The 24,378-nt window shown below is 48.4% G+C and overlaps 1 pseudogene; it reads left to right on the top strand.

Moving 5' to 3' along the window:
• Positions 1 to 22,895: 22,895 nt before the first annotated feature.
• Positions 22,896 to 23,872, top strand: LOC112205565 (NADH dehydrogenase [ubiquinone] 1 beta subcomplex subunit 10-like; annotated as a pseudogene).
• Positions 23,873 to 24,378: the final 506 nt, after the last annotated feature.

Raw genomic sequence — 24,378 nt, 5'->3', positions numbered from 1 at the left:
GGCGTGGTGGTGTGCACCTGTAGTCCCAGCTACTAGGGAGGCTGAGGCAGGAGAATTGCTTGAATCCAGGAGGCAGAGGTTATAGTGAGCCAAGATCGCGCCACTGCACTCCAGCCTGCCAATAGAGCGAGACTCTCAAACACCTCAGCTGTTTGCTTCCTGTGTTGCTCTGCTGTCGGAAGGACCATAGTTTGGAATCATTGTTCCACAAAGTTTGGTGACCATATGTGATCATCCATTCTTCGTGTCTTGAGCCACAGGAGACACATTTGTGCCTCCAGAAACAGTTGTGAGGCCAGGCCCAAGAGGGCATAGCCATGGAGAGCACTCCTTCATGGGAGGGGCCCACAGGATGGCTGGGGAGGGTGCCGTGAGGCAGATGGCAGATTAGCAATGCAGGCCTGTGGGGCAATAGCTGATGGACAGTAGGCCTGACACCCCATCTCAGACTACTACTTTGCCCATGATTTCTCTCTTCCAATTCTTCTCTTCTTGTTTATTTTCCAATAAGAAGTAAATGTGGAGCTATGGAAAATTTCAAACATATACAAAAGTAGATAGAACATACAAAAAAATCCATATACCTGTGACCCAGCTTCAATTGTCTACTTACAGCAAATGTCAGTTTTATCTATTCCTCCACCCATTTCCCTTCATCATGATTATTTGGAAATCAATTCCAAGCATCAGATCATTTTTTTCTTTATTTCAGTAATTCTAAAAGATAAGGACTGTGTTTTTTTAAAGAAAACACAATAAAAATAAATTAACAATAATGTTTCAGTATTATCAAATATCCAGCTAGTGTTCAAATCTCCAAATTTGTCAAAAGCCACAATTATTTTTTTAACGGATTATTTGACTCCAGATCATAGAAGGTCCACATACAGCAATTGGTTGGTGTATCTCTGAAGTCTCTTTGAATCCATAGGTTTTCCCCTTGGTTTTTTTTGTTTTCTTTTACTTTGGAATCTGTTAAAGTAACGGGGTGGTTTGTAGAATGGAATTCCCTGCACTCTGGACTGCATCCCCATGGTGTCATTTAGCCCATTGCTGTGCCTCTGTCCTTCCTGTACATTTGTACTGGAGCTAGGGGCCTGACTACAGTCAGGTTCACTTTTTAGGCAAGTCTCCCTAGGTGGGTCTGTTCCTCAACAAGAGTCACAGCATGTTCCCGTGTCTCTGTTTACCATGTTAGTGGTGGTTGCTGCTTACTGCCTAGATCCTTAACTCATAGGAGCTGCCCTTGGTTTTTGTGATTAAAGGTAAAATGTAATGCATACACTATAAAATTCACCATTGTAAAGTATACAGTTCAGTGGTTTTCAAAGTATATTCACAAGGTTGTACAACCATCATTACCATCTAACTCCAGAACATTTTCATCACCCTCAAAAGAAACTCTGTTGGCATCATGCCTTAACCTCCCCTCTTCCCAGGCCCTGGCAACCACTAATCTACTTTCTGTCTCTATAGATTTTCCTATTCTGAAATTTTCATATAAAAGGAATCATTTGTGGTCTTTTGTGGCTGGCTCCTTTCATTTAGTATAGTGTCTTCAAGATTCACTGATGTGGTAGCATGAATCAGTACCTCATCTGTTTTTATTGCCAAATAATATTCAATTGTGTGGATTGACCACATTTGGTTTATCCATCCATCAGCAATGGTCATTTGGGTTGTTTCTGCTTCTGGCTACTGTGAATAACACTGCTATGAACGTTTGTGTACAAGTGCTTGTGTGGATGTGTGTCATCATTTCTCTTGGGCACAGCCCCTGGCGTGGAACTTCTGGTTCATATGGCAGCTCTATGCTTAATGTTTTGAGGAAGTGCCAGGCTGCATTCCACAGTGGCTGCCCCATTTTCTATTCCTACCAGCACTGTAAGTGGGTCCCGATTTCTCCACATCTGTGCCAACACTTGTTATTGTTGTCATTTTGATTACAGTCCTCCTGGTGGTACCCATGGTTTTTGAATCATTGCCTACCCAAGCTCAAGCTGCACACGCACAAGAGTACAGCTCAAATACACAGTATTTTCAAGGCAAGTAGCTCTGGCCTCCACCTGCTACTAGAGAGGGAAAACTTACACACACACTGTCACCTCTCACACACACTTTCACACTCACACACACTCACACACACACACACAAACACATTCATATAAGCACGGTCCCTACCCTGTTGGTGCTGCAGGGAATCAAAGCTGAGTAAGGCACAATCCCTGCCCTTGAGGAGCTTAAGGTCAGTCCAGGAGACATGGCCTGGAGTTTCCGCTGGCAGGAACAGAGGCCTCTCCAGCAGCTCAGGTACAAGGGAAGGTTTGCTGTGAAGTCGCCCACGGGGTCTCACAAGTGAGGACCTGATGGAAACCAGGCCGTCCTCAGGAGCAGGGTCTCTCTCTACCTTGTTTGTCCCCCTCACTCTCTTTCCTCTGCTGCCTAGCTTCCTCAGTTTTCCCCCAGCCCCTGCCCCCCACCCCAGATTCTGACTGACAAGTGACTGTGACTTGGCCTGGCCCTTGCCCCCCAGCACCAGCCGCCCTCAGCCAATGGTGCAGCCTCCATGTCTCAATTCCAGATTCTGCAGTAAGCACGGGTTTCCGCACCAGGCCCCAAAAGACCTTTGAGGGGTTCTGCTTGATCGGGGTCCCTTGGTTCAGTTAGCTGTGGCCAGGGAGAAGAGCAGGAGCCTATAGAAGGAGAGAGAACCAGCCGGACGTGGTGGCTCACGCCTGTAATCCTAGCACTTTGGAAGGCTGAGGCGGGCGGATTGCCTGAGCTCAGGAGTTCAAAACGAGCCTGGGCAACACAGAGAAACCCCAACTCTACCAAAAAATACAAAAAAATTAGCCGGATGTGGCGGCAGGCGCCTGTAGTCCCAGCTACTCAGGAGGCTGAGGCAGGAGAATTGCTTGAACCTGGGAGGCAGAGGTTGCAGTGAGCTGAGATCTCGCTACTGCACTCCAGCCTGGGTGACAGAGCGAGACTCCATCTCCAAAAGAAAAAAAAAGGAAGGAGAACCTTCCAGCATGAATAGTCAGGGTGAACACAGCCACATCAGAGGTGGTGGGGTCTGAGCCAGGCCTTCAACCACAGGGAATCAGAAAGAGAAGAGCACTTTCTACTCCAAGCACAAGGGTGGGACATGACAAGGTGTTTCAGGGCCCCACAGGTGAGAGGGTTTGGAGTGAAGGAGAAGCAGAGGAAGGCAGAGGTGGCCTTTGTCTTGTTGATCCGGGTCTTGATTGTTAAGCTGGATAGCACTGGCCCTATAGAAGTTCTGTCGTTTTCTAAGGTATTTTTAGCTACAGAGACCTTTTGTTTCCACATCAAATATTACCCAGAAGCTTCCTGGATGAATCCGAGAAAAGCAGGACAGTGCTGGTCACAGCAGAGGTGAGGACAAAGTCACTGGCCCAGGAACCCTCATCTCCTCTTCGTCACACCACAGCTTCCTGCAATGGCTTTTCCCAGCTCCTAGCCCTGTGGAATAGTGACAACTGCTGGTGGGCGATGGGGAGCTAGGGAAGGGTTTTCTGCAGGAGAGTAATGGGGTAGGGAGACAGACACAAGCGTGAGAGCCTGGACCACAGATATGGAGCCACCTTGAGAAGGAAGAGGAAGCAGCATTTGGGCAGTTTGAGGATAAAAGGAGAAGCCAAGATAACAGAGCAGTTCTGAGCCTGGGGGTCTGGAGTCTGGATGTCAGGCAGGGGACGCAGTAGGGGAGGAGAGTGATGGCTGCTTTTTAGACATGGTGAGTTGATGGTAATGGCAAGCAAAAAACCAAAAAAACAAAAAGGTTACCAGCTGGCCGCAGTGGCTCACACCTGCAATCTCAGCATTTTGGGAGGCCGGGGAGGGAGGATCACTTGAACCCAGGAGGTTGAGGCTACAGTGAGCCGGGATCATGCTGCCGCAATCCAGTCTGGGTGACAGAGCGAGACCTTTTCTCAAAAAATAAAAATAAACTGGTCTCAGTGGCTCATGCTTGTAATCTCAGCACTTTTGAAGCCCGAGGCAGGAGGATTGCTTGAGTTTAGGAGTTCAAGACTGGTCTGGGCAACATAGTGAGACTTTGTCTCTACTAAATTTTTTTTTTTTTAATTAACTGGGCATGGTGGCACAAGCGTGTAATCCCAGCTACTTGGGAGGCTGAGACAGGAGGATCACTTGTACCCAGGAGTTCAAGGCTGTAGTGAGCTATGATTGTGCCACTGTACTCCAGCCTGGGCAACAGAGTGAGCCCTGTCTCAAAAAATAAATAAAAATAAAAATAATGTTTTCTAAAAAAGGTTACCCCATACACTGCTGAGCTCTGAGCAAAAGTGAGGTCACCACAGCTGCCCAAAGAAGCAAAACAAGGTGGGTTTTCAGAAAGGCCCCACTGTCTCAGGAAGCAAGCAGGCAGCCTAGGATTTCTTGATTGGGGTGAAGAGGTTTAAGGCCCAACACAAAGTTGGAGTTAATTAAATCATAGCAAATTACACTAGAACCTCATTATTTCAATGTTGGTTAATTTAAAATAAAGTAGCAACTATTTCTTTTTTTTCTTTTTGAGACGGAGTTTTGCTCTTGTCGCCCAGGCTGGAGTGCAATGGTGCAATCTCGGCTCACTGCAACCTCCACCTCCCGGGTTCAAGCGATTCTCCTGCCTCAGCCTCCAGAATAGCTGAGATTACAGGTGCCTGCCACCATGCCTGGCTAATTTTTGGATTTTCAGTAGAGACAGGGTTTCTCCATGTTGGCCAAGCTGGTCTCAAACTCCTGACCTCAGGTGATCTGCGCGCCTTGGCCTCCCAGAGTGCTGGGATTACAGGCGTAAGCCACTGTGCCTGGCCAAAAATAGCAACTATTTCAAAGCTACTGCTAGTCCCCAACCAACGAGGCACCTTATTACTGTTTAATGAAAGTGCTGAGATAAGCCGGACCTGGTAAATGCAAAGACCAGCGGGGGTTGGAGAATTTTTCTTTTTGTTCTTTGATATCAAATTAATAAGGTTTTATTGTAGGAGAAGTTGAGGTACCCGTATGCAGTGATGCCAGTAGAACATTGCCTGCCAAGTAATATTGCTCTAAAACAGTGAATTTTTCTCCCTGGCCTGGGAACCTAATACATTTAGAGCTATAAATTCTAGAGGTCCCCCCACCCCCACCGCCCAAAATATTTTCTTTGCGTGTTAGAATCTAGTCAGTCTACATAAAGCCAATTTTTGAAAAAGTGCTATTCAGTCCATCAACTATTTATTTAAAAACAGTTAGTAGTTAACTATTGTTTTCAAAACAGAGCACTGGACTGGGCTCGGCAGCTCACGCCTGTAATCCCAACACTTTTGGGAGGCCAAAGTGGGCAGATTGTTGTTGAGTCCAGGAGTCTGAGATTAGCCTGCGAAACACAGCAAACCCCATCGCCACAATAATAAAAAATAAATACAAATTAGAGCACGGGCCAAATGTGGCCTCCCGTGTGAGGTCATGGGTCAGCCTGGCCTCTGATCCATCTCTCAGTGGGGAGCCCAGGTGGGATCTGGCTTCCTACAGGCCTGCCCCATCCCCTGCCCAGCTGCAGCATTTGTTCCTGCTCACAGGGGTCTTCAGCCCCTGCTCCAGGTCCTTGTCAATTTCGCTGTGGCTGCAGGGCCCTGGGGGTCACCTCACCGTCTGGCTGGCCTTGCCCAAGTCCCTGGGGTTGCCTGTACTTGTTTCTGACGCTTCCATGAGAGCTCAGCTGTGGCTCAGGGGCCAGCCACGCCTGCTCATTTATCTTCCCAAATTGGAGTCCCTGCCAGAGCCCAGCTTTGGTTAGCACAGGCCAGTCCTGTCTAGAAGACGGGGGACTCTCTCAGGAGGATGACTGTCACTTTTAGGCCACATACAGTTTTGTAGAAACAAATGAACCTGTTTGCAATTTGAAAATTCATTATCCTCCCTTTTGGTGCAAAGAGCTACTTTAAGAAGACAGGTACAGATTATTCTGGGAAAAGGGATTTATCATTGAAAGAAGCTGTCTTAGCTCCCTCTCTCCTCATTGCCTCTTCCCTGTCAGCCTGCACAACTCAGGGTATTCATCTGCTGGGGCTGCCGTCATGAGGGAACAGCCGGGGTGGCTGAGCACCAGTGCTGGAGGCCACAAGTCTGAGATCAGGGGCCGCCGGGGTTGGTCTCTCCTTGGCTTGTAGATGCAGTCTTCTCCCTGTGTCTTCACGTGGTCCCCGCTGTCTGTGCGTTGTGCCCTGATCTCCTCTTCTTATAAGGACACCAATCATATTGGATTAGAGCCCATCCACAGGACCTAAATTTTTCCCTTAACTCTTTTCCTGTTTGCCCCAAGAACACTCACCAGCAGCTCTTGCGGCTGCAGCGTTTACCCCAAAGTAATATGGTCACAAAACATCTCCCTTTTATTATTTTCACTTTGCTCTAGTGTATCAGCTTTGGAAACAAAAGACATCATTCTACATATAAGACATCATTCTACGTATAGCGTTCTGTCTTTAGTAGTGGCATTTCCCTTTAGAAAATATAGTAATTCTCGATCGCTGAAAATGTCAAATCTGAGAAAACATAGCATTCCTATGTGATCATTCTCAAAGAGTTGTTGGCCAAAGATTCATTTGATGAATCCTATTTTTCTGAAATAGACGATTCTGATGATTGAGATGATTTTGATGTTAGTTCTGTTTACACATTAACTCCAAGAACAGTTTTTAAATTTTACTTTCACATTGAAAATCAGTCAGGTTGGTTTATGTAAAATTAAATGAGCTCTGGCCAAGCACAGTGGCTCATGCCTATAATCCCAGCACTTTGGGAGGCTGAGGTGGACAGATCACTTGAGGTCAGGAGTTTGAGACCAGCCTGGGCAGCATGGCGAAACCCCGTCTCTACAAAAAATACATATATATTAGCCAGATGTGGTGGTGCATGCCTGTGGTCCCAGCTTCTCAGGAAGCTGAGGCAGGAGAATCATTTGAACTTGAGGGGCAGAGGTTGCAGTGAGCCAAGATTGTGCCATGGAACCCCAACCTGGGCAACAGAGCAAGACTCTGTCTCAAAAAAAAAAAAAAAAAAATTGCTGGCAGTGGGCTGCACTTTTTTTTTTCCTAAACAGGAAAAGGGTTAATTATTTCTTTAAAGAACCTAGCACCAAATACAGTCACATTCTGAGGTACTGGGGGTTGGGACTTGAACATATGAATTTTGGAGGGGCACAAGGCATCCCATGACACATGTGGGAACCGGTATAATCTCTACAGAGACTAGAATTTAGATTTAACAGCTTGAAACAGCTTCAAGTTATTGGTAACATACAAAACAAAAACAATTCAAAGCCCTTTACATTCAAATTATTGAATAAAAAATAACTATTTCTACAATGTATAAAAGGTATGCTATGTTTATTAGTCTTACTTGTAGCTAATCTACTTTTATGTTTCCTTACAGAAAATTCTTGACATTTTATGTTTCCGTGTAAGAGATTGTACAGAAGGCAAATTTTTGTGTTATGCAATAATAATACTCTAATACAAATTCTGTTATGAACTTCATTGTCACTATATTTAAATGTCATAGCAATTATTTTTATGTGGTATTTTCAAATAATCTAGATTTCATGCAGCATTATAAAACTAATTGGGGCTGGGGACACTGGCTCACGCCTGTAATCTCAACACTTTGGGAGGCCAAGGCGGGCAGACTCCTTAAGCCCAGGAGTTTGAGACCATCCTGGGCAACATGGCAAAACCCCGTCTCTACAAAAAATACAAAACAAAACAAAATTAGCCAGACATGGTGGTGCACGCCTGTGGTCCCAGCTACTCAGGAGGCTGACACAGGAGGATCACTTGAACCCGGGAGGCAGAGGTTGCAGTGAGCCAGGATTGTGCCACTGCATTCCAGCTGGGCGACACAGCGAGACCCTGTCTCAAAACAAAACAAAACAAAACAAAACAAAAACAAAACAGAAAACAGTGTGAGAAGTGTTCATTACCCACCCACCCCCACCCCCAAAGCTTTCCAAGCTCCCGACCCCATACAGAGGCAAAGGATGCACTGTGCAAAGCTGCCTGCCTGGCCCCAAATGTCCAGTCAAAGCCACCACTGCCCTTGCATGACTTCTGACCCCTCCACCTTCAATCTAGACCCCACACCTATCCCACCATCATCTCAGGCCAAGGGGGACCTTGATTAAAGGTTTCCTTCCTGTCCCTGCACCTCCAGACAAGAGAGTGCAATGTTTTCAGAGACAGATCAGATTCTGTTAAAACATTTAACAAGGTCAAGATAACTTAAAATAGTTACCAGACGCAAATAGATGGACTAGCACATGGACAGCAGCTAACTGAGACATGGGATGCTACGTTTCTTATTCACACATCAGATCTTGACATCATATTAGTAAAGGTGGGGGGCGGGGACATGCCATGGCCAGGGTGGGGTCGCAGCTGGCCAGACTGAGCTGGCCCTTCTGTTGAGTTGAACCTTGGGGATATGCAGCCGCTGTGCAATGGTGCCACCTGATGGTACTTTGTAGAATAACCACTCTCCTAGTTTTTGTTCATCCTTAAGTTCCTAAAGAGAGACTGAAATTTCAAATTGGTTTCCTTGTTGTCTATTATTGTCAAATGAAAAGGGCAAACATTGGTACTCACCTCTCTTGATTTTTATCTCTCTAAAAAATGAAATCTCAGCTATATTCACAGATATATTTTGGAAAGAACACTGGACTTAAGGGATTTGGGTTCAGATCCCATTTTCGGCAACTTACTAGTTATAGGATTTGGTAAAGTTACTCAACTCTGCATGCCCATTTTATGATCTGGAGAATGGAAATAATAGGATTCTTGTGAGGATTACGGGAGGTGATATATTCACATCTGCGTCCATAAATCAAGCCTGGGTGTTGTGGAGGTGTGAGTCACCATCATGCATTCTCTGAAGGAGGCTCAGCCAGCTCTACCTTTAATGGCTGGGATTTACTTGTCTTTTGGTTCCTTTCCACCTGTTCGCCAGCAGCGGCTAAGGTTGTGATGGAGGCCATCTCTCAGCAGATGAGTTGAGACCATCCTGGGCAACATGGTCAGAACCACCCTTGGGCCTCTGTGCAGGGCAGTGCCCACCCTGATGCCTACGCTGGTCAGATTGAGAGCATAGACATGGGGCCATGACCTCCATAAACCCCCACCCAGTGCCACATGGCAGCCCAAGGAACCCTCTTAGCCCTGGGTTCTTCGTCTGTAAAACGAGGCTAACGTAACAAGGGGAGCTACTTAGTAAAACAAAAAAACAAAACTAAACTACAATTCGTCTTCTGGGGTGTTTTGTTTTGTTTTGTTTTGGAGTGTTATTTGGCTGCTGTTTTACTCTATATTCCCATGAGACAAATGAAGCATAAGAGGCTGTTCTTGCATTACTATAAAGGAATACCTGAGACTGGGTAATTTATAAGAAAAGAGAAGTTCTTTTGTTTTTGGTTTGTTTTGAGACAGAGTTTCACTCTTATTGCCCAGGCTGGAGTGCAATGGTGAGATCTTGGCTCACTGCAACCTCTGCCTCCCAGGTTCAAGCAATTCTCCTGCCTCAGCCTCCTGAGTAGCTGGGATTACAGGCATGGGCCACCATGCCCGGCTAATTTCGTATTTTTAGTAGAGACAGAGTTTCTCCATGTTGGTCAGACTGGTCTCAAACTCCCAACCTCAGGGGATCCGCCTGCCTTGGCCTCCCAAAGTGCTGGGATTACGGGCATGAGCCACCGTGCCTGGCTAGAAAAGAGGTTTAATTGGCTCACAGTTCTCCAGGCTGTAAGGAAGCATGGCCCCAACATCTGCTCATCTTCTGAGGAGGCCTCAGGAAGCTTATGATCATGGCAGAAGGTGAAGGGGGAGCAGGCACGCCACATGGCAAAAGCAGGAACAAGAGAGACAGCGTGGGGTGGGGGGTGCCACAGACTCTTCAATTACCAGGTCTCACAAGAATTCACTCACTATGATGAGGACAGCACCAAGCCATGAGGGATCGGCTCCCATGATCCCAACACCTCCCACCAGATCCCACCTCCATAACTGGGGATCACAATTCAACCTGAGATTTGGGCGAGGACAAATATCCAAACTATATCAAGCATCTTCCTTCCCCTTTCTCCCTTCCCCTCCTGATTCTGGGGAGAAGAGGCTGCTGTGTGTTTCTGAAGGGCTGAGTGTTCTCACCCACCCCCAACCCCCCAAGTAAAGAACTCTTATGTTTCAGGCCCATGGGATGTGGGGAGAGGTGGTCCCAGAGGAGCAGGGCGTGAGATTGGCAGCTTTAGTTGAAGAGGCTGGGATAGCTGGGGGGGCAGGGGTGGTGGTCTCAGCAAATGGTGAGGAGTGAGGGGGAAGGGTGTCCAAGGCTGCTCAGGGGGTGGAGCATGAATACCCAGAGGCTGAGCTTCAACTCATCAGCACTGCTCCCGGGGACCACAGTGACTGAAGAGTGAACCTCTGAGCAGTGCTCAGGGCGTCCTGAGGCCCGGAGAGCCAGTTCTCTGAATGGTGCAAGACCCTGTCAGGTCCACAGGACCCCAGAAGCCAGGAAGCACAACAAATTGGATTTCCGCCCACGCTGAGTAGATGGGAACTAGAAAACCAAAGAAGGCCAGGTGTGTTGGCTCACGCCTGTAATCCCAGCACTTCGGGAGGCCGAGGCGGGCGGATCACTTGAAGTCAGGCATTTGAGGCCAGCCTGGCCAACATGGTGAAACGCTGTCTGTATTAAAAATACAGAAATTAGCTGGGCATGGTGGCACGCACCTGTAATCCCAACTACTTGGGTGGCTGAGGCATGAGAATCTCTGAACCCGGGAGGCAGAGATTGCAGTGAGCTGAGATTGCACCACTGCACTCCAGCCTGGGGGACAGAGTGAGACTCTGTCTTACAAAAAAAAAAAAAGAAAAAAGAAACAAAGAAACAAAGAAAAAGAAAATCAATGGCCCTTGCGCCAGAGTGTCTTGGAGGGAGTCCACACTGACACGCCCACGGGGGGAGCTGCTGAAAGCATTCCCCAGTCCAGTGCTGCCCCGTGACCACCGCCACCTGTTTCCCGCTTTCCTGGCGACCGTACATACATTTGTTCATGTTTATAGACTCGGAATATAGAGACCCCACACAAGAAGAGAAAGGCTCAGAAAAACAATGTTATGACCTGCTTCCTGAGGCACCCTGCCTGCAGGAAGTGCTTTTCACAGCAAGAAATTCTGACTCCAGGACCCATATTTTTAGCAGGAACATGGTCAGTCAACACACATCCTCTAGGCCTGCCCTGGACCAGATGACCAGGAGGAAGCAGCCGTGAGTCACAGGGAGAAAGCCGGTGGCTCTGACAGGGACGCCTGCTGCTCCGCCGGGGAACAGCTTCCCCCTGGTTTCAGTTAGAAAGGTCAGGGGACGCCTGACCACACAAGGCTCACGGGAACTGTGGAGGGCGGCCCCTCAGGCCACAATCAGCAGGTGCCCACCATGGCTTCTCTCCTGGCAGGTGAGGACTTCAGTTTTTCTCCATGGCTTGGCTCACCTGTTCTTTTATTCTCAGAGCCATAATCACCCTCCTCCTGCCCCAGCCTGGAGCTCTCTGAGACCCTCCACTATAGTAACCAGCACAGCCTAGAGAGGGTAAATCCTCCCGTGCCCCCAACATCCCACCTTCATGTTGCAGCGAGGCCCAAAATGTCCCAGAAGAAAAACAAACTCCATCGCACACCAAAAACCCACGAAAAAACGTGAAATCACCTTCATAATTTGGGAAGTATAAACATAGTTCTATTTGTTCTGTAACGTATTTTTCATGATCAGGAAATGAAGACAAAGAAAGGCTTTGGGAATTGCTTTATGGAGAGGACACCATCTTCCAGGTCCTGCCAGCTCAGGGCTCCCATCTTTCAGCCCCTCCAGAGCTGAGCCCGGAGGGGTGGGGCCGCCCTCTCCCTGCTCCTGAGCCACAGAAGCCCAAGGCTGGCCCTGAAGACCTAACAGCCTCAGGCATTTGCAGCCCCCTTGGCCTATAAGGGCTGTTAAGAGAGGTGCAGACGTGGGCCCTGCCCATTCACCCTCAGAGGAGGTCGCAACTTCCACCCCAGCAAGAGTACCCCCCTAGGACTGTGGAGTGCAGAGGACAGCGACCGTTGACTAGGTACCTGGTGCAGGGTCTTGCCCTCCCTCCCTGTAGCCCGATATGGGAAGGGCCACAGTCCAAGTCCATGTTCATGCTGCTCCTCCAGGAGGCCTTCCCAAGCATCTTCTCGATGCCGAGTGACTCACAGATTCCATATAAAAATAGACCTTCGAAGGGATCTCTCTTCTTGCAAATGAAGAAACTGAAGACCAGAGATGTACCTCAAATCACACAGCGAGTAACCGGCAGAGCCAGGAGGCTCCTCTGCCTCCAGGCCAGAGAGGGCTTGCAATCTGGCTTCCGAGCAGTGGTTCCCAGCTCCCGGGCTATTACAATCACCTGGGATCCCCACCAGTGGAATGACTCTCTGGGGGTGGTGCTTGGAAGGTTGGTGGTGGTGAAAGTTCCCCTGGTAATTCTCATGCAGCCAGATTGGAGAACCCTTTAGATTCAGGCATGGAGGTTCCACCTGGTTCCAGATCACATGGCCATTTGGTCTCAAGAAAGTCACAGCCCTCCTGAGTCTCACTGGCAAATTGCTATGTAATAACACGCATCTTCCTGATAAGGAACCGATATAAGGATCCAGACCCTGGACCTCCTCAGGAAAGCAGAGCACGCATTATAAGATACAATCGAATAGGGGAAGTTTTTCATAAGCTTGGAGGGCTATGGTTGTTGGATTCAAAAGAATAGTTTTCTGTCTTGTCACATAACAATTTGAAAAGTAGTAATACCCATTCTTTAACAGAAGTGTATTTGGGGCCAGGTGCGGTGGCTCACACCTGTAACATCAATACTTTGGGAGGCCAAGGTGGGTGGATCACTTGAGGTCAGGAGTTTGAGACCAGCCTGTCCATCACAGTGAAACTCTGTCTTTACTGAAAAAACAAAAATTAGCTGGGTGTGGTGGCGCATGCCTGTAGTCCCAGCTACTAGGGAGGCTGAGGCAGGAGAATCGCTTAAACCCAGGAGGTGGGGTTGCAGTAAGCTGAGATCGTGCCACTGCACTCCAGCCTCGGCGACAGGAGGGCAACCCTGTCTCAAAAAAAAAAAAAAATGCCTATTTGGAATCAGTCCCCTCCCACGGGGACCTCTTTCAGGAGGTCAGGCCACAGCACCGTGGCAGGCATGTGGTAGCCCCTCCATAAATGGCTGAGCGAGTGCAGTTGAAGTGGGAGTCTGGTGTTCTTTGAATACATCCTGCTGCATTGGAAGAAGCCTGTGCAGGACTAGACAGTTGGCCTTCTGTGGCAGGCTCTTGCCTCCAGGCCAGTTGAGGGAGTGCAGATGTCCTGAGAGACCAGCAGTGCAGCCACACCCCATGGGACTGTGAGGCGCTCTCACAGTGAAGACCAAGCGCAGGTAGCACTGGCTTTGTGGTTTGGAGAAAAGTCGACACTCATTTCCTTGGGGAAAAAAGTATTTATCAAAGCAGGTCTTTCCCTCTTGGCAAAAAAAACAGAAACAAGTAATTTCCTCCAGCAGTCTGAGCTGGGATTTGGGGGCAAATAACCATGAAACAGAGACACCTGAGGTGCACGGATGGTCACTGTGGCAAAGGTCGGCTGAAGAATAATAGGTAATAGGGAGCCACTGTGGGTTCTTGAGTGGAGGAGGGGCATGATAAAGCAGGGCTGGAGAGCAGAGGGAGAATGGTAGAGCAGAATGTCACAAGGTGCTGGGGCCCTGACTCCCTAAGTGCAGGAAACTGCTGAGTCTTGAGGTCACTTGCGCCTCCTCCTGCCTCTCTGATAGCTCCCACCTGCCACCCCCACAGGCCACACAGTCCAAATGTCTCATCAACTGCTAGCATACGCTAAGCAAAAGAAAGTGTGTGGCTGTCCCATTTTTTATACACCAAGCCCTTAGGCCAGAGGCACCACCCCTCTGCTTGGAAGATTCTGAGGGTGGTGGTAGTTGTCATCTTTCCAGGGAATGTGTGGCCTTCTAGAGCCTAATAAAAGTGATAACCATAACTGCCGCTTATGGAGGACACTCATGAGACTCTCGTCTGCCTGGCCTCACCCTGACATGGAGGCTCCCCGACCTCACCTCGGCTACTCTCCCCTCACCCAGTGTGTCCCACTAGTGGGCCTGATGCTGTCCTTGGCTTGCTCCTACCTCACATCTGCTGTTCCAGCTCCCTGGGATGCTCTTCCTCTTGGTTTGCTCATGGCTCCATCCCCGAATTCATTCAGGTCCCTCCTGAAATGTCACCTTCTCTCTAACACAGCTCCCACCCATCCATGCTCCCTCTTGATGTTTCTTTTCACCGACCACACCTGACACATGTAGTTGTTCCTTTGCCTATTGTCTGTCTCCAGCCACCCCACCCTTGCTGTGAGCTGCCCTGGAGTGGGCACTTTGATTGGTCACCACCACCTCCGCAGCGCTTAGAGCAGGCTTGGACTATCACAGGCACTGGATTAATGCACCTGTGGAGTGAGCATCCGCGAGGGCAGGGCCTGAGGACCATTTGCCAACCCTAGATCAGGACCGTGGCAGACACTGACCCTATGAAACTGAGAGGCTGGATGGAGGTGGTGACCTCCAGAGGGCCCCCGCAGCGCCAGGACCCCTCGCTCAGTCGGGGAAAGAATAAAGGCAGGCGCCTATACAGCTCCCTGGATCTCCTTCCTTCCTTCCTTCAGGACCCAGGCCCCAGCCCCTCGCAGGATAAGAAATGACTCATACTGGGCTCACTCCCGGCTCCTCCCTCTCCTGGCTTCCCCTCCACCCGTGAGGCCACCCATCCTGACTGCTGGCATCCACCCGCCCCGTACTGCTTCCTCCCTGACCTGTACCCCCCACTCGCAGGCACCCTTGTTCCGCATGCGTACGCTTGCTTATGGTTTGTCTTTCCATCTCCAGCCACACTGTCCCTAAGCAATATCATGTGAGCACACACGTGAGCCTCATATGTGACCTTACATATTTTAGTAGCCACGTTTTTAAAATACGCTCCTGCAAGCTCAAACAGGTAAGTAGCCACCACATTTTTTTAAAAGAAGCATGGAAAATTATCTTTTACATACTTTTTCTTTAACCCAATATATCCAAAAAATGTATAATTTCAACATGTGATCAAGACAGGTTGAGCATCCCGAATTAAAAAATCTGAGCTTTGAAATTCTCCAAAATCCGAAAGCGTTTGAGTGCTGACATGACACCACAAGAGGAGACTTCCACCCCTGACCTCATGTTCCGGGTCACAGTCAACATGCAGCCAAAACTTTTGTTTCAAAAGTTTTGAAAATCATTTAAAATTTTATATGAAGTTACCTTCAGGCTATGTATGTAAGGTGTATAAAAAACAAATATGAATTTCATGTTTAAACTTAGGTCCCATCTCCAAGATATCTCATTTATGTATATACAAATAGTATTCCAAAAACAGAACAAATGCGAAATCCAAAACACTTCTGGTCTGAAGCATTTCAGATAAGGGGTACTCAACCTGGTTAAAGTATGGAATATTTTGTATTCTTTTCTTCTTACTAAGTCTTAGAAACTCGGTGTGTATTTCACACTCACAGCACATGTCAATGTAGATTTAACCACAATTCACACGTTTAGTAGCCACAGCCAGTGGCTTCCTTCTAGACAGCACATGCCTGAAGGGCAGGGACTCAGTCTCCCCTGCTGCTCTGGGTTCCTGGGCCCAGACAGGAGCATACAGGAGCCAGAGCGGGTGCTCAGAACATGGTTATGATGAAAAAAAGTAGAATATTGGCTGGGCACAGTGGCTTATGCCTATAATCCCAACACTTTGGGAGGCCAAGGCGGGCGGATCACCTGAGGTCAGGAGTTTGAGACCAGCCTGATCAACATGGTGAAACCCTGTCTCTATTCTAAAAAACACAAAAATTAGCCGGGCGAGGTGGCACATGCCTGTAATCTCAGCTACTCAGGAGGCTGAGACAGGAGAATCACTGGAACCCAGGAGGCAGAAGTTGCAGTGAGCCAAGATCGCACCACTGTACTCCAGCCTGGGCGACAGAGCAAGACTCTGTCTAAAAAAAAAGAAAAAGAAAGAAAAGTAGAATGTTAATGCATGGCTCAATCACTGGGTACCCCCGGAGGAGGGAGGCACAGTCCAGGTGTTTGTGGGGGTGAATATGTGTCCCTGTGTGTTTGTGAGCTTGTGAGTGCCTTTGTAGTGTGCATGGATGAGAGAGTTCGGAGCTCTGAAATTAGACAAACTGTATCAATCCACGTCTTCCCTTTCCTTTGGAACTTGGCTGTTTTTCTGTGAATATGGGGATGGGGACACCTTCTAATCACGGAATGCAGTTGGGAAGATTCAATGAGATGGTGCACACAAAAGCAGAGGGAGCTGACTGCACAGATGCTTCCTTTTCTCCCTTCCTCCTGCCTTCCAGCTCATGCACTTGGTCATTGTGCTGTGAGTAGAGTGCCCCATATATGCCAGGCCCCGTGGGCACTTGCTCACTGCTGTATTTCTAGCTCTTAGCACGGTGCCTGACACATAACAGGCGCTCAGCATAAATATTTAGTGAGTGAGTGAATGAATGAATGGGTATCAGGGAGATTGTAGCTGCTGCAGCCGTCAGTGCACCCAGAAACCAGAGGAAGGCTCCCTGCTGCGGGAGAGCCTGGCAGGGTGAGAGGGACGGGGGTGGCTGTGCTGTCCTGGGACCCAGGCTGTGAGCTCCATCCACCTGTGTCCCCAGATCTGAGCAGCAGTGGTTTGCGGTGGGTACAGCTGTGGGGACTGCTCAGCCTCCCTGCTAGAGGTGGAGATGGGTTCTTCTGAGGAGCCGATCCTGATTCCCTCCTCCTCGTAACATTTACACTGCAGAACAAGGCCTCGGGGTTCAGGTTGTTTGGCTTTGGAAATGAGTAAAAGGCATCACCCAGATTCATTTCTAAAATGGGCCTGGAAAATGTTCAGGGAAGAATTTATTTTTGCAAGTGGGCTTCCGCCAGACACAGATTGTATCTTTTGGGAAAATGCTGTCCTGACTAATGAGGGAGGGGAGGCACAAAGTAGGATCATGTGTTTTAGTTCAAGGCCATTGCTAAGCAGGGGTCTGGGACTGTGAGAGTAACTGGGGGTCCAGGAGGGGCTTAGGACCCAGCCCATGGAGGCTGAATGGGGCTGCAAAGGGCATGGCCTGAGCACTTTTCTCCTGCGGAGGAGCCCCCTCTCTTACTTCGAGTAACAGCTCTTCTGTAAAGTCAGGTGGAAAGTGGATTACAGGATGTCGAATCCCATCTCCAATGCACCAGGAAACCCTCTATTTAAGGAGCGCATGGCTCTCCATCATCTGAGACAGAACTGCTTGATGAGCCTGAATGTGGCTCCAGTGCCTCATCCTTTCCATATGAACAGTGGCACAGGTTCTGCTAAGCAAGGATGAGCTCCCTGGGCAGAGGTCTCTCCTTCGAGGTGAGGAGCAAGCCGACCGCAGAATCCTCAGGGGCCTTAATCTCCCAAGGGCTCTACTGACACTGAAGGTGGCCATGGCAATGCATCCACCTCATAGTAGCTCGTGATTGAAAAATGCATCAGGGAGGTCTGGGGAAAATATCCCGGCAAAGAAGCCCGCCTCACTCCCCTTTGCCCTGTCCTCCTTCCTGGGCCTCTTCTGGGTGCTGGGGGAAGGGTGGGTGCAATGCAGCCAGGGTACAGAGGGAAGGCGCTGTGCCCAGATTTTGCCCACATTAAGGGTGCACCATGAATGTGCCTTTGGCTAGTGGCTTCTTGCTTGTTCACCAGGATCTGGACCCCCCCAACCCATGGACCCCCAGTCTTCACAGTGGCTGTAGCCACTTAGTCTCTACTATCCAGTGTCCTGGTGTAGCCCCAGTCACCACTCCCTCCCCCCATCCCTCCCGCCCTCCTAACAGCTGTGCGTCCTCTGCATTTCCATCCATGGTCCTGCTTCCCACCTATCCTGCACTCCATGAAGGCAGCAAGGGGGGTCTGCAAGCTATTTTCAAGATATCAAAAAGCCCAGAGGAAACCATACATTTACCTCAATGACGTTCCCAGACTAAATAAAACATTAAGTTTATTTGCTTTGGGCTGGAGTCATATCAACTCAGTGTGGCAACTATGGTTATCTCGACTGATCAGAAGCCCTAATTGGCAGTTGGATGTCTTTGATTAATAAAACTCAAAGAAATAAATTATTATTCAATAAATTGTAGTTTGTTAGGTAGTTAAAAGCCTTTAAAACATGGAATCCCTTGAGGAAAGGACTAAAAAGGTTCTTTTTGTGGTGAGAGGGGTGGGAACGTCTGATCTGCACCAATGTCATATTTGTATTAAAAAAAAAAGCACACGCATTTTTCCATAGCCCTCTGATGCCAGATTTTTCACTGGTGAGTTTGACTTCACAGCATTCCTACGAATAATACGTTGTTCATGCCCGCTTTTCCCAGAATGTGATTCACCAAACACTGCTAATAAGTGTTTCTTGGGAGTTCATACGAAAGGATCCGTGATCAAAAACGTTTGGGCAAAACTACTAAGCAAAATTAAACCATTTATTATGGGATTCTTCAGGGTTAATAGAGAATCTGAATTGCAAATCCACGAGAAGGAGATAGAGGATGCGGCATCTCCAGCTGCTAGCCTCAGGATCCATTTTACAAAGCAGTTTCAAGTAACAAGTGTTCCACCAAGCACACTTTGGAACACACAATGTTCCTGATATGATGACATAGGTGACTCAAGACCCCACTGACAGCCATAGGGACAGACAAAAATAAAGAGGAGGAAGAGAGATGGCAAGGCAGCTGAGGGGCAGAGGCGAAGGCAGGCCCCAGGACAGGGTGGGCATTCCGAGCATCCCTGCTGCCAGTGCTCCCAGGACTGGACACTTGCTCCCCTGCAGAATGGAGCTGCCAACAGGAGAGAAACGGGTGTGGCTGACAGGCCATGCCATCACAGAGACGTGGACTCAAAAGAAATAGCTCAAGTGACCCCAGAAGGTTTTGCTTCATTTCATCTCCAGTCCTCAAGTCATCGCCTGCGAAAACAGCAGGAAGTGGGAGTGCACCTTACAAGCCACCGACTCCTCCCTTCTTCAGGCCCTCCGAGTGAATCTTTCCTCCGGGGTCACCCAGCACCTGCGCTGGGCAGCACCCAGCTCTTCTGTGTGGCAGAAGAGCACACAAAGTCACCTCTTGGCTTGTCCACAGCACACACAACATGACTCTCCATGTACAGTTACGGTTGTGGCTATGTGACAGGTCCAGATGTAACATGAAAAATGGACACCTCCAGATGTTCCCTCTACATACACACAATTCCAAAGAGGCAAGAACCTGAAATAGTGCAGAGAAGGCCAATATGGAAGGGGAGAGTGTTGGTGTGCTCCTCAGGAGGCCTTCTCCGGGCAGATGCACAGACATTGGGCCGGGTCTGCTTTCTGGACCTCCTTTGCAGGGAAAAAATGCAGCGCCTCCCCAGGAGAGAGGAGACAGTGCCTGGTAGGCAGCTGCACAGGGAAGGAACAGGGGAAAAAGGAAAAGGACACACATTCAACTCCCGTGACACACCAGGCCCTTTCACCCATACTCTTCTTTGTTTTTGTCTTCATTTTGAGATGGAGTCTTGCTCTGTCAATGAGGTTGAAGTGCAGTGGTGCCATCTCAGCTCACTGCAACCTCCACCTCCTGTGTTCAAGTGATTCTCCTGACTCAGTCTCCCGTGTAGCTGGGATTACAGGCACCCTCCACCACCCTTGGCTAATTTTTGTATTTTTAGTAGAGACGGGGTTTCACTATTTTGGCCAGGGTGGTCTCGAACTCCTGACCTCAGGTGATCCACCTGCCTCAGCCTCCCAAAGTGCTGGGATTAAAGGCAAGAGCCACTGCACCTGGCCCCCATATTCTTTTATTTCAAACTCATAGATGCCCAGGAAAGTAGCTTTATTACCCGCATTTTACAGATGAGAAACCAAGGCTCAGCAAGATTCATGGATAATTAATAAGGCTCTGTCTGGCTCCAAGCCCCACAGCTGCCCCCTATGCTACGCTGGCTCTAGGAAATCGGGAGACTTGATTTGCTTTAAGGAAGGTGGCTTCCCAGCCAAGAATTCTGTGAGAAGACCCGGGAGACACAGCAGAGAAGCTGAGGAGGGCTGTTTCAGAAGGAAGCTGACAAGTGCCTCTGTGGTCCTGGCTTCCCCGGTGTCCGAGGAAGAGAACATGAGGCAATGGCAGAACAAACAGGCAGGTGCAGGCTGATGGCCCCCAAGGCTCTGGCCAGAGAAGAGGCCATGCCACTGACTCTTCGGGTTGTGCCATTTGAATTTGCACAGGCTCAGCAATGATGTGTTTTGGAAGTAGTTGAAAAGCTTCACCAGGAAGAATCTAGAAATTATTTCCGCTAGTGTTTTCTATTTGTGTGGAACTTTTCCTTTTGTATGGCAAATTCATATCTATATTCTCTTCTTATTCATGTGAACAGTCCTGGAGGTGATGAGTAGGTAAGTAAGTAATTAGCATTTCCATCTGACAGATAAGCAAACTGTGGCACAGGAAGCGAGGGAAAGGCATCATTTATGCCTGACAACTGGCTGATGGACAGAACTCTTACTTTCCCATCTTTATAATGCAGGGCAATAAATATCTAGTCTAGAAACAACTCTAAGATGAACCACTGAGTGACCTGAATAGCTGAGCCCAGTTAACATCTGTGGTGGAATGAGGACTCCAGGCTCCCGGCACCAGAGTCCCAGTTTCTTGTCCTCCTGCCATCCCGTTTCTAGACTTAACTTAAGAAGTCACCTTCCATAGCTTCCAAAGGCTTTCCACGCCATGTGGCGTCCCGTCTTTGGAAATGCTTTCTGGTGTGCTGAGAGATGATCACCAAGAGTCACACTGACCAGGATTCAGTGACTTCATGCGCAAGCTATCTTCCTCCCAGTCAGTTTCTGGAATTTACCCAGAGGTCTTGTGGAACCACACGTCGATGACTGTTTAGTAAATTGACCCTGGCGTTAACGGTAAATTTAATGCCAGCACTTCTTCCCAGCAACCTTATTTGTTGAGTCAGACTTAATTCGATCACAATCTTTCTGAGATCAAGGATCCAAGTCCCTGGGTGGTGTGTCTCTGAGGGATTCTCAGACTGCGTACTGCAACTCAAATGCCTTAAGTGATGGGAAAAAATTCTGCCAATCAGCAGTTTGGCTGCCTTTAGTATTATTATCATTATTTTTTTACACAGTGAACTCAACCACGTACTTTGGAAGGCAGACATTAATTTATCATTAGTTTTCCATGAGTGTTGTCATCAAACATTGGTAGGATTGAGTGAAACTGAAATTCATCTGAAGGGGAAAACATTCTAAAATCTCTGATAGGGACAAGCAGCCAGGTTAGGGCAGCTGAATTTTGGAGCTCAGTGATTTCCATTTGTTATTGACACAACTTCTATTCTGTGAGAATAGAAAAGGGCTGATTATGAAGTTCCTTATCACATGTCAGTGACAGAGACGACCGGCATTTTAAGACAAAAGAAGAGAGAGTTACAGAGTTATCAAGTCATGAAGATAAGGAAAAAAGAAACAAGATAAGTTAAAATAAATAAGCACTTTGGAGCCCACATCAAGTAAACAACTCTTTTTAATTAAGAAAGAAATTTAAAGCATGAAAGAAAAGAAAAGGGGCTTAAAGGCAATTTCTGTTAGTGTGAGGTATTTTCAGGAAAGAATTGGGGCAACAAAGGATTAATATTTCCTTAAGCTTTTGATTGAAATCTCAGACTTTCATCCCTTCTTCAGTTAGAAAATCAAGAGACCAGGGACTCAACCTCCAACGAGGGGAAACTAAAGGCGGAAAATAAGCTGAAGTTATAGAGATTCCTGGGGGGCGGTCAGTGGGAGGGAGATGGCTGCTCAACCAATCTTCTGAGTAACCGGGTTTTTCCTGCCTGGCCTTCTGCCTTGGCCACACAGAACATCAGATCATGTCTGACTCCACACCTGCCCTCCCAGGATTCCTGCCAGAGCTGTCCCCTCCCAGCGGGCCAGCCTCAAGCCCTCCCTCCCGCATGCTCGGTCGAGCTCTCCTCCGTGCAGCTGCCAGGGGCAGCTGTCTCATGGCCACGTGTGGCTCTGCCCCCTGGTAAGAGCACAGACTCCTTGGGGCAGAGTCTATTTCTTATTCTTTTTTTTTTTTTTTTCTTTTGAGAGGGAGTCTTGCTCTGTCACCAGGCTGGAGTGCAGTGGCACGATCTTCGCTTACTGTAGCCTCCACCTCCCGGGTTCAAGCAATTCTCCTGCCTCAGCCTCCCAAGTAGCTGGGATTACAGGCCCCACCACCTCGCACGGATAGTTTTTGTATTTTTAGTAGAGACGGGGGTTTCCCTATGTTGGCCAGGCTGGTCTCGAACTCCTGACCTCGTGATCCACCCACCTCAGCCTCCCAAAGTGCTGGGATTACAGGCATGAGTCACCACGCCTGCCCCATTTCTTAATCTTTACAGACATCCCACATACAAGACTGCTGAACTTCGCTTCTGAACAATACAGGTAGTTCAGCTCCTTGCCAGGTAAAAAGAATTCGCTAAAATCTCAAACATTAAAAAAAAAAAAATCTGTTTTCCCATTGGGGAAAAAAACTCTCTTGGCTGCGTAGGGGTCCTTTATTAAGTCCACACCATGTAATATTACACAACCATTACAAAGAATCAGTAGGGACCGGGACCGAGGCGGAGGCCAGGGCAGCACATCCAGGAGCGAAGTCCGCGCTCGCTGCTGCCATGTGGGACAGCTGAGACAAGGATGTGTACCCTGCGCCCCCGCGCCATATGCCAGCACTGTCATCGCAGACTTGGCTGCCCAACCCCGTCGTCTACCTGATGAAGGCCTTCGACCTCCCAGTGGACCAACCGGCAACCCTCGTGAGAGTTTATAGAGTGGCAGCACGCAAAGAACAGGTATTACTACTACCACCGGCAGTACTGCCGCGTGCTGGGCATCACTGAGCGCAAGGAGAAGAACATCTTGTGTGTCAGGCCTCTGAGCCCAAGCTAAGCCATCATCTCCCCTGTGACTGGCACGTATACATCCAGATGGCCTGAAGCAACTGAAGATCCACAAAAGAAGTGAAAATAGCCTTAACTGATGACATTCCACCATTGTGATTTATTTCTGCCCCAACCTAACTGATCAATGTACTTTGTAATCTCCCCCACCCTTAAGAAGGTTCTTTGTAATTCTCCCCACCCTTGAGAATGTACTTTGTGAGATCCACCCCCTGCCCGCAAAACATTGCTCCAAACTCCACCGCCTATCCCAAAACCTATAAGAACTAATAATAATCCACCACCCTTTGCTGGCTTTCTTTTAGGACTCAGCCCCCTGCACCCAGGTGAAATAAACAGCCTTGTTGCTCACACAAAGCCTGTTTGGTGGTCTCACGTGTCTTCACATGGACACGTGAAACATTGGGCATATATGAAGCCGAAATGCAGTGGAGGAGGGACTACAAAGTCGATCAAGAAATCGTCAGTATTATCCAGGAGCGGCTCAAGACCTGTCAGTAGTGGGAAGAAGACAACCACAGGCAGAACTGGGCCAAGGAAGTGGAGCATTCACCCAGGTGGCCAAGGCTTACCAGGACCGCTATCAGGACCTGGGGGCCCACCATTCTGCCAGGAAGTGCCGGGCCAAACAGAAGCAGAGGATGCTGGAAGAGAGAAAAGCTGCAAAAGAGGCCACCTCTGCCGCCTCCTGAGGCAGCTGTGGGTGCCCCTGCTGTATGGCTGTGCTTGACTGTCTCTGTGTTGCTGAAATAAAACCCTGCAACCTGGAAAAAAAAAATGATTAAGAGGCAGGGCACGGTGGCCCAGGCCTGTAATCCCAGCACTTTCGGAGGCTGAAGTAGGCGGATCTCTTGAGCTTAGGAATTTAAGACCAGCCTAGGCAACATGTCGAAACCCCATCTCTACAAAAAAAATATGAAAATTTGCCAGGTTCAGTGGTGCATGCCTGTAGTTCCATCTACCCGAGAGGCTGAGGTGAAAGGATCGATTGAGCCTTGGAGGCGAGGCTGCAGTGAGCTGTGACTGAACCACTGCACTCCAACCTGGGCAAGGGAGTGAGACCCTGTCTCAAAAAAAAAAAAAAAATGAATGAACAAGATTGATATCTACTCATCTGAAGGTATTTTTCACAGTGTATTTATTGTTAGGTGAGCAAAACAAATAGAGAATTGTATATGGTATGATCCAATTTTTGTCA

The sequence above is a fragment of the Pan troglodytes genome, chromosome 16 (assembly GCF_028858775.2).
Source record: "Pan troglodytes isolate AG18354 chromosome 16, NHGRI_mPanTro3-v2.0_pri, whole genome shotgun sequence".
Lineage (NCBI taxonomy): Eukaryota > Metazoa > Chordata > Mammalia > Primates > Hominidae > Pan > Pan troglodytes.
The sequence above is the reverse complement of the archived record's forward strand: the minus strand, read 5'-3'. Positions and strand labels throughout refer to the sequence as shown.